The 10353-nt window shown below is 37.5% G+C and overlaps 1 protein-coding gene across 1 annotated transcript in view; it reads left to right on the forward strand.

The window, feature by feature from the left end:
* The first annotated feature begins 8856 nt into the window (after positions 1-8856).
* Positions 8857-10353, forward strand: part of LOC106818585 (ceramide glucosyltransferase-like) — a 13658-nt gene continuing 12161 nt past the window's right edge. The window contains exon 1 of the mRNA XM_014823282.1: positions 8857-8884. The gene's annotated coding sequence lies outside the window, so the exon portion shown is untranslated. The remainder of the gene's footprint in view (positions 8885-10353) is intronic.

A 10353-nucleotide genomic window follows, 5' to 3' on the forward strand; every position in this document is an offset into this window, starting at 1 on the left:
CATTGTGTAGAGGTCTTATATATATATATTTATATATAAATATATATACTATATATAATTACATGCGGAATGTAACATGCGAGACGTTTTTCCTGGAAGTTGATCTACGATTGAAGCAAAATAGTGCGAACAGTGTGCGACCCTGGGGCGTTTCGCACGTTTGTCGAGTTATTTGGGAGTGTTAGACGTCGGTCTAGCTGACAAAGCATTATTGTGGCGAGCCGCTTATTCTCGCATTTCGCGCGAAAAAAAGTGCGCGGCCGCGTTCTGTCTTTGAGCTAGAGTGACGGTTGTGAAAGTGTACATCGCCGTGTTTCTAACTGCTATGACAGCGATGTTGTTACAGTCATCGAACAAGTTTGTAACAACATCAGTATATGACGTGTTATACACAGAATAACATGTAATGTGTCACACATCGAGTATATGACGTTATAACATAATAAAACTGTATGCGTGTACACATCAGTAACATGACGGTTATAAACATGTTATAACATGTAATGTGTACACATCAGTATGAATGACGATAACATGAATAATATGTATGTATACACATCAGTAAGCAGGACGTTTATAACATGTGAATAACTGTAATGTTTACATCATCAGTAACATGACGTTATAGACATATTAATAACATGTAATGTGTACATCAGTAATATGACGTTTTAACATGTTAATAAAGTAATGTGTACACATCCAGTTAATATGACGTTATAACATGTAATACATGTAATGTGACACATCAGTAATATAGACGTTATAACATGTATTTACATGTAATGTGACACATCAGTAATCATGACGTGTATAACATGTAATGTGTACAATCAGTAATTATGACGTTATAACATGTAATGTGTACACATCCAGTAACATGACGTTATAACGTAATGTGTAAACATCAGTAATATGACTCTTATAAATTAATAACATTGTATGTGTACACATCAGTATACATACGTTATACATTGTAAGTAACATGTAGATGATACACATCAGTAATATGACCGTTACACAAAAAACAAAAAAAAGAAAAAAACATATTATAAAGTGTAATGTTGTACCACATCAGTAATATGACGTCTATAAACATGTAATGTCAGTACACATCAGTAACTATGAACGTTATAACATGTAATAACATGTAATGTGTCACACTCAGTAATATGACTTAAGTAACTGTAATGTGTGACACATCAGTAACATGACGTTATAGACATGTAATCGTGTACACCATCAGTAATTATGACGTTATAACAGTAATAACAGTAATGTGTACACATCAGTAATAATGCGTTATACATGTTATATGTGTACACATCAGTAATATGACGTTATACACATGTAAATCAAACATGTAATGTGTACACATCAGTAACATGACGTTATTAACATGTACATAACATGTAATGGTACACATCAGTAACATGACGTTAATACATGTATAACATGTAAATGTGTACACATCAGTATAATGAACGTTATGAACAGTAATGTGTACACATCAGTAAATGACGTGTATAACATGTAAATAACATGTAATGATGTACACATCAGTAACATGACGTTATAGACATTGTAATGAACATGTAATGTGTACACATCATAACATACGTAAGTAAATTAATGTGTTAACATCAGTATAATACGTTATAAGATGTAATTACAGTAATGTGTAAGCACCAGTAACCATGAGCTTATAACATGTTAATAACATGTAATGTGTACACATCAGTAACATGACGTATATAACATGTTCATAAACATGTAATCGATGTACACATCAGTAAATGACGTAATAACATGTAATGTACACATCAGTAATATGACCGTTATAACATGTGAATACATGTAATGTGTACCATCAGTAACATGACGTTATAACATTATTTACATGTATGTGATGACACATCAGTACATGACGTTATAACATGCTATAACTGTAATGTATACAAATCAGTAAATTGACGTTATAACTTGTAATAACATGTAATGTTACACCATCAGTAACATGACGTTATTACTGTAATGTACATGTAATGTGACACCATCAGTAAAGCATGACGTTATAACAATAATACATGGTAATGTGTAACATCAGTAATATGACGTTTATAACATGTATATTCATGTAATGGTGGTAACATCAAGTAATAGACGTTATAACATGTAATGTGTACACATCAGTACATGCTTTAACCATGTATAGTGTACACATCCAGTAACATGACGTTATAACATGTAATTAATGTAAGTGTGTACAGCATCAGAATATGACGTTATAACATATAATAACATGTAATGTGTACACATCGATACATAGCGTTATAACATGTAATTACATGTAATGTTACCACATCAGTAATATGCACGTTATATACATATAATAACAGTATGTGTACACATCATAACATGACGTTTATAACCATGTAATAACATGTAATGTGTACACAATTCGTACATGACTTATAACATGTAATCTGTCAACATCCAGTAATATGACGTTATAACATGTAATAACATGTATGTGTAGCACATCGAAGTAACTGCCGTTATAACATGTAATGGTTTACACATCAGTAACATGATCGTTTATAACGTGTTATACACAGATAGTGTACAATTGTCCATGCGTTTACATGAAATCTAGTGTAACTACGTATAACATGTACTAATCATGTACGTGTACCATCGTAACATGCTCTATAACGATGTATAACATTTGTGTACACATCGAGTAACATGACGCGTATAACATTGTAGATTAATGTAATGTGTACAATCAGTAACATGACTTATAACTGTTAATTACATGTAATGGTTACACACCGGTAACATGGACGTTATAACATTATTGGGTAATAAATTTTTACAATGGTAAATGTGGTTACACATCGTAACATGATGTTATATAATGTAATAACATGCTAATGTTACACATCAGTAACATGACGTTATAACATGTAATTACATGTAAGTGTATACACATCAGTAATATGACGTCCATAAACATGTAATACATGTAATGGTGTAACACATCAGGTAACATGACGTTATAAACATGTAATAACAGAGGTATACACATCAGTTATATGACGTATATAACCATTAATGTGTACATCAGTAATATGACGTTATACATGTAATAACATGTAATGTTACACATCAGTAATATGGAACCGTGTATAAACATGCATAATAACATGGTAATGTTATAACATCAGTAACATGACGTTATAACATGTAATAACATGTTATGTGTACACTCGTACATGACGTCTATAACATGTAAAACATGTAATGTGTACACATCAGTAACATGACGTTATAACTGTATTATATGTAATGTATACACATCAGTAATATGACGTTATAACAGTACTAACAGTGTAATGTGTACACATCAGTAAACATGACGTTAACAGTATTGTGTCACATCAGTAACATGACGTTATACGTAAGTGTACACATGCAGTAACCAGGACGTATATAACATGTAATACTGTAAATGTGTAACTCAGAACATGACGTTATAACATGTAATGGTGTACACATCAGTAATATGACGTTATACTACATGAATGAAATGTAAAGTGTACACATCAGTAACATGACGTTAATAAATGTAATAACATGTAAATGTGAATACAATACAAGTAATCATTGACGTATATACACATGTAAAAACATGTAAGCTATACACCATCAGTACATGACGTATAACATAATAATAACATGTAATGTGTAAACATCAGTAAACATGGGACTTATAAAACATGTAATAACATGTATGTATTACAACAACGTATATGGACGGGTATAACATGTAATAAATGGATGTGATAACTCGTAACATGACGTCAATTAAATGTAAATAACATGTAAGATGTGTACACATCCAGTAACATGCGTATAACATGTACTGCTGTACACTGCAGTATATGACGTATTAACATTACATGTAATGATGTACACAGTCAGTAGAACATGACGTATATAACCATGATACATTAACATAGTAAATGTGATACACTCAGTAACATGATATATAACATGTACAATAAATAGTAATGAATATACAAATCTAACAATGAACGTAATAATAACATGTAAAATACATGTAATGTGTCACAATCAGTAACATGAACCAGTTATACTGTAATAACATATGTAATGTGTTACACATCACGTACATAATGACGTTAATAACAATATGTAATAAACATGTAATGTATAACACATCAGAATAATATGAACGCTTATAAACATATAAATAACAATGATAATGATAATCAAATCATACATGACTATAGTACATGAATATTAACTGTAATGTGTCACGAATCAGTATAATGACGTTTCAATAGTAATGAAGTACATACAGTCAATATGAGTTACTAACACTGTACAATGTGTAACATCAGTAACATGCACGTTATACCTTATGTGTAAAATCAACAGTTAATATGCAGTATTTAAATGTAATAAATGTCATGGTACACAATCAGTTTTTAACATGAACCCCCCCATAATATAAATAGTAGATAGCAGTAGTATAACATCAGTATATGACGATACGAATATACTAACTGTAATGTAGTACACATCAGTATATGAAGTATAAATAACAATGTAAATAGTAAGTAAAACATCAATACATGCATTTAACATGTAAATAACAAGGTAAGATGTAACACATCAGAATAATATGGACGTAAGTAAAACATGTAATGTGTACACATCAAGTACAATGAACCGTTATTAACATAGTATAGTACAATCAAGTAATATGCGTCTATCATGTAATAACATGTAATGATTAACAACTCCAGTAAATAATGACTGATTTTTATAAAATGTAAAATGAATAGTACACATCAGTAATTATAGCGTAATACACTGTAATAAACATATATGTGTACAATCAGAAACATGCGTTTACATGTTAATAACATTTAATGTGTACACATCAGTAAATGACGATTATACTGTAATCATGTAATGTGTACACATCAGTAATATGGACGTTTAACATGTATGTGTACACATCAGTAACATGACCGTTATAATCATGTAATTGACATCGTATTGTGTACACATCGTAAAATGACGTTTAAACATGTAAATAACATGTATGGTACAATCAGTAATATGACGATTATAACATGTAATACACATGTATGTAGTACAATCAAGTAACTATGACGTTATAACATTTAACTGTGTACACGTCAGTAACATGACGTCTATAAATGTAATGTGAACATCAGTAACATAGACGTTTAACATTGTATTACATGTATGTATACAAATCAGTACTGACGGTATAACTGTATAACATGTAATTGTGTACACATTTCGTAACAATGACGTTATCACATTAATAATGTAATGTATAACATCAGTAACATACTTAACATTCATAATCTCTGTGTGTATATGTGATAACTCATTGTCACGTTTAACAATTTTTTCCCCGGTACTCCCATAGTTTGCTATTTATAGCTGCTTTAGCTTCTGCAATTTTCAAGGAAAGGTAGAGTTTCACTTGACATTATACCGTGTTATTTTTATACAGCCGAGTTAATATTGCGTCTACGTCCTCAACTAAAATGCTAGTGCATGTGAGCGTGTGTGTGAGGGTATGTGCGCGCGTGTGTGCTTGCGTCGGTGCGTGCGTTTGTGCGGGCGTTTGTGCGTGCGTGCAACAGTCATGGGCGGATCCAGAGGGTTTGGGTGACAAGTTTCTATAGTTCTAGTCACAGCTAGGGGGTCCGGAGGCATGCCCCGCGAGAATTTTTAAAAAATTAGGCTATATTTGGTGCATTCTGGTGAATTTTGAGGGTAAATTCTGAAGATACCCAGCCTGTGACCGGTTTCTGGAAACCGGTGAAAACCGGCCTAAATCCGCGCCGGCATATATGTAAGTGTGTTTCTTATACGTTCACAAGAATCTGGTATAGCACGTAGGTGCCGAGATGGAGTCACGTTGCTTATCAAATCCACGTCCGTCACTCGGGTTTAAAGGTTGATTTCGTTCGACGATGAACCGCCGATAACAAACTGTTGTGTAACTCGCCGTAAAATCACCGCGCTTATGTATCTACCGGTTTTTTTGGCGCCATCGATCGCGCAGACAACTCTGCAGAATTTTTCACCTAGCGCGCAAAGCATGTCGCGCATGCGCACAAGAATATAAGAAACGCCAATACGGGAGGAGCGATAAATCACATGACGCGTGTGACGTGAGAAGCAGGTGGCCGTCGCCAGGTGGCGGGGACATTGATTGCGGCTGTTGATCTCCATGGTGACTGATGTGAGGGATTTATATGTGTGCGCGTGGCCATGCGCACATTATAATTCAAAATACTGCCGCCTCTGCTGCCGCCGTCGCCGCTGCCACCGTCTCTGCTGCCGCCGTCGCCGCTGCCACCGTCTCTGCTGCCGCCGCCTCCGCCGCCGCCTGCATCCCCACTGCCGCCGTCGCCGCTGCTGCGTACTACTGCAGTATAAGCTACTACGGCGTATCGTAGCAAAACAGGAGCGTTGATGTGATTGATTTCTAGTGTAGCTACCGTCTTCACGTTTGCGCTCATCGTCCCCACCCGCCATTTATTTGTTTCTGCCTCTACGACTCATCTCTCGTTGTCTGTCTCCCCACGCTCCATCTATCTCTGTGTTTACTCCACGCTTCATCTATATCATATCTATCATAGCATTAGCATATATCATAGCATCAGCATCTATATCGCCGCTTCTTCATCATTGTCTGACCCTGCCACGTCCTTCTTCTTCTCGTCCCCTCTCCCTCTATCCTCTCCCCGTCCATACCTTCTCCCTACCACATCCGCACCTCACCCCACACTCGCTCTCTGTTTCTCCTTTTCATCTCGTGCTGCTTCTATTTCCTAATTCGCATCATGGTTCACGGGGAGCTTAACCACTAAACTAGAACACTGACTGTTCTAGTTCAGTGGGCTTGACGTACGGCATCCGCTATCGTTTGGCAGCCATCTTGGACGAACGCGAATAATACTGCGATTTTTTGCTAGATGCTAGCCGACCGTAGCGCCACCTAGCCAACAGAAGCGACAGTGTCAGATAGGCGACAGCAGTGCCACTGGTTGTCATCGTGCGAACCGGAAGTGATGCTTACGGCGACTTCCGGTCAGTGGACAGACACGGCCAGAAACTGTCTACGAAGATCGCTGACGTAATGTGGAGATCACGTGAAAGTCACGTGGAAGGCGAGATGTCACACGAGGCGATAGCTGCTGCTCCATCTTTCGCGAATGTTGGCATAATGTTTTTACGAGATAGAAAATGATATTATGCTGATATTCACGAGAACTGGAGACAGACGGGAGTCACCGAGCCTGTGCAGAGGTCACACAGAGGTTATGTAGAGGTCACGCAGAGGTCATGTAGAAGTCACGCAGAGGTCATGTAGAAGTCACGCAGAGGTCATACAAAGACTATTCTGACGTGTAAAGTTTCGGCAGAGGTCATACAGATAATATATAGATGTCATAGGGAAGTCACCGCGGTAAAGACAAGTCCATGTATGAGATACCTGATAATGCAGTTATAGTGGTAGAGGAGTGCGAGAGCGCCAGAAGTTGCCTAGCTCTCCCAACTTTATATAAATATATAAATATATATATATATTATATTCGTTTGTAATATGCGCGTCGCAATGTATAATCGTATGCGCGTATTTATCGTATGCGCGTCGTAGTATTTAATTCTTCAATATCTACAGTAACGGCTAATATTATTATGCCCCAGAATAGTATCAGCCAAAAAAATAATATGCTAGTTAGGCTATACGTCGTTCTCTAAATGTTTACTGTCTGAATACACTAACCTTACACATCAAATCATACCGAGTCTTATACCTATCACGAACCATGTCTAGCGGGTTTCATATCTGTGAAAGTAAACAATGTTGTCGGTTATATACATTATCGTCTTTATTGCATGTGTTCTTGACCTGTACTGACTACATACACGTAGATGAATTTTAGTACGATACACACACGGCACACACAACACACACAGTCACACACACACAGCACACACTACCACACACACACACACACTACACACACACACACACTCACACACACACACACCACACACACACACACACACACACAACCACACACACACACACACACACACACACACACACACACACACACACACACACACACACACGCACACACACAGGCTATGTGCATGTACATTTATCATTCCAAAAAACCTGATGGGCACGAAAACCTTATCAGAATATAAAGACTGTAAAATTCGCGCGCGTGGATCGACTGCTGCTCGTCATGTGAGCGGCATACGTAGCAAGAAGAAAAAGAAGTAAGAAAGTACGACGGCGTCTTGCACGAGCGTGAGCAGAGTAGCGAATAAATATCTTTTATTATTCACTCCTGCTGATATGGATAAAAGATAGGATGGCGACGGTGGGCAACACGCCAAGCTGACATTCAAAGCCTGACACGAGAAAAGCTGCTGTGTTGTGAAGGCAGCAGCACTGTTTTAATTACCACGAGAAAAACAGGAGCATTTATTCAAATAAATATAATTATATTCTATATAATAATTATTATACGCTTGATCAATACATTTACGGAGTCTACACTGCATGGGGAAGTTATCTGAAACCTGTCTGCAGTTCTATGTCTCTTCTCAAAACAACTGTATTATGAAGTAATTAGACGTTGAATACGAATATTGAGTAATTCATTGGCAAATAAGAATTATAAATAAAATGTAATACAGTTCTTTCTAAAAAAATGTATACCGTTATCAGTCGATAGGTGGCGGGTGTATCGCCACAGGTGACGGCCAAATATTTTCGTTCGTAAGTATGAAAGATTGTGAAGAGTATCACCAATATTTATTTTGCCCCCACGCTAACCGGTTCTCTAAACATTATTCCGTTGAATCTTAGACACCATCACATAATGGTAGCTTAGGCTAGAGCGTAACTAACACCAAACGCGATGAAGAGTTTTATTCAGTTTCTCAATACGTGGTGAGAAGTACGAGGTGAAACAGTCGTAGAGCCTGGTCGCGCTAGCCGCCTCTCATCATGTGCAAATTCCGTGAATACATGGGCTATTGCTTGTACTAGTTTATTCTTCAGCTCAACACATTATAGTATACGTTCCCATTGCGAACTGCTATACTAAAATATGCGTGACTGGATATATTATACATTCACATTGCCATTGGTCGCCATAGCAACGTATATATTGTTACACAGTACAGTGTCAGTGTCACTTTCAAAGTAACCTGTATGATACAGGCGGTTCCGGTTCCGCTTCACTACACTTCACCGCCTGTACCCCTTGCTTCTTCAGCCCGCTTCGCGAAACAAGAAATGATTGCGCCCAATCAGAGAGCTGTAACGGGCCAATCAGCCAATCAGCGAGCAGGCTTTTGCCTGACGTCATTTCTGCAGTTATTCAAGTTGCCTGATCGATAACGAGGCTTGCGAAACGCCAGGGTTGAGCTCGCGTACAGGCGGTAGATAGTGTAGTGAAGCGGAACATACCGCCTGTATCATACAGGTTACTTTCAAAGTCGACAAGTGTCGGTGCCTTAGATATTTTGATTATCTGATGCTATTTTAGTGCTCAATATAGCCTTTATAGACAAATGTGACAAGTTTTTGTACTAAAACGTGTTTTACTGTTTCTAACCATATTAGCATATATAATAATATGGCTGAGAGGGTCTAGCACTCTATGTCCTCCGGGGTACTGCCGGAACGTACCCTGGGTACGGTCCGGTATACAGGAACGTACCCTGGTACTATCTAATATATATGCCGGACCGTACCTTGTCTACTCCACTAACGAGTCTAGGGAGTCGCCTACGCCTACTCTCTAACCCTAACCCGAACCCTAACCCTAACTCTAACCCTAACCTAATCCTAACCCTAACCATATCAAATAGTGACCAGGGTACGTTCTGGCAGTACCCTGGGGGACATAGACCCTATGAGCAATAATATGTAACTAACACAGGGTTAGACACTAACCATTTTAGTTCATTAGTCCACAGGACTAGTAAACGAAAAAATGTACTAGTCCTTCCAAGATTCTACTAGTCCTGCCGAAGGACTCTTACTAGGCGCAGAGCGACGAGCATTGTTATTTGCCAGGAGGTAGGTGGGGTAGGAGGGTGGAGCCCCTCTTCTGCTAGGTGGTACAGGGGGTCTCTCCCAGGGTACAAGTGTTGTCCCCCAGAAAGGTTTTGTAAAAGACATGCAATTGTATAAAATACATGTAACTTTGATATGGATCATAAAATTAAAACTTAAAT

Source organism: Priapulus caudatus, unplaced genomic scaffold (genome assembly GCF_000485595.1).
Source record: "Priapulus caudatus unplaced genomic scaffold, Priapulus_caudatus-5.0.1 Scaffold37, whole genome shotgun sequence".
NCBI classification, from domain to species: Eukaryota; Metazoa; Priapulida; class Priapulimorpha; order Priapulimorphida; family Priapulidae; genus Priapulus; species Priapulus caudatus.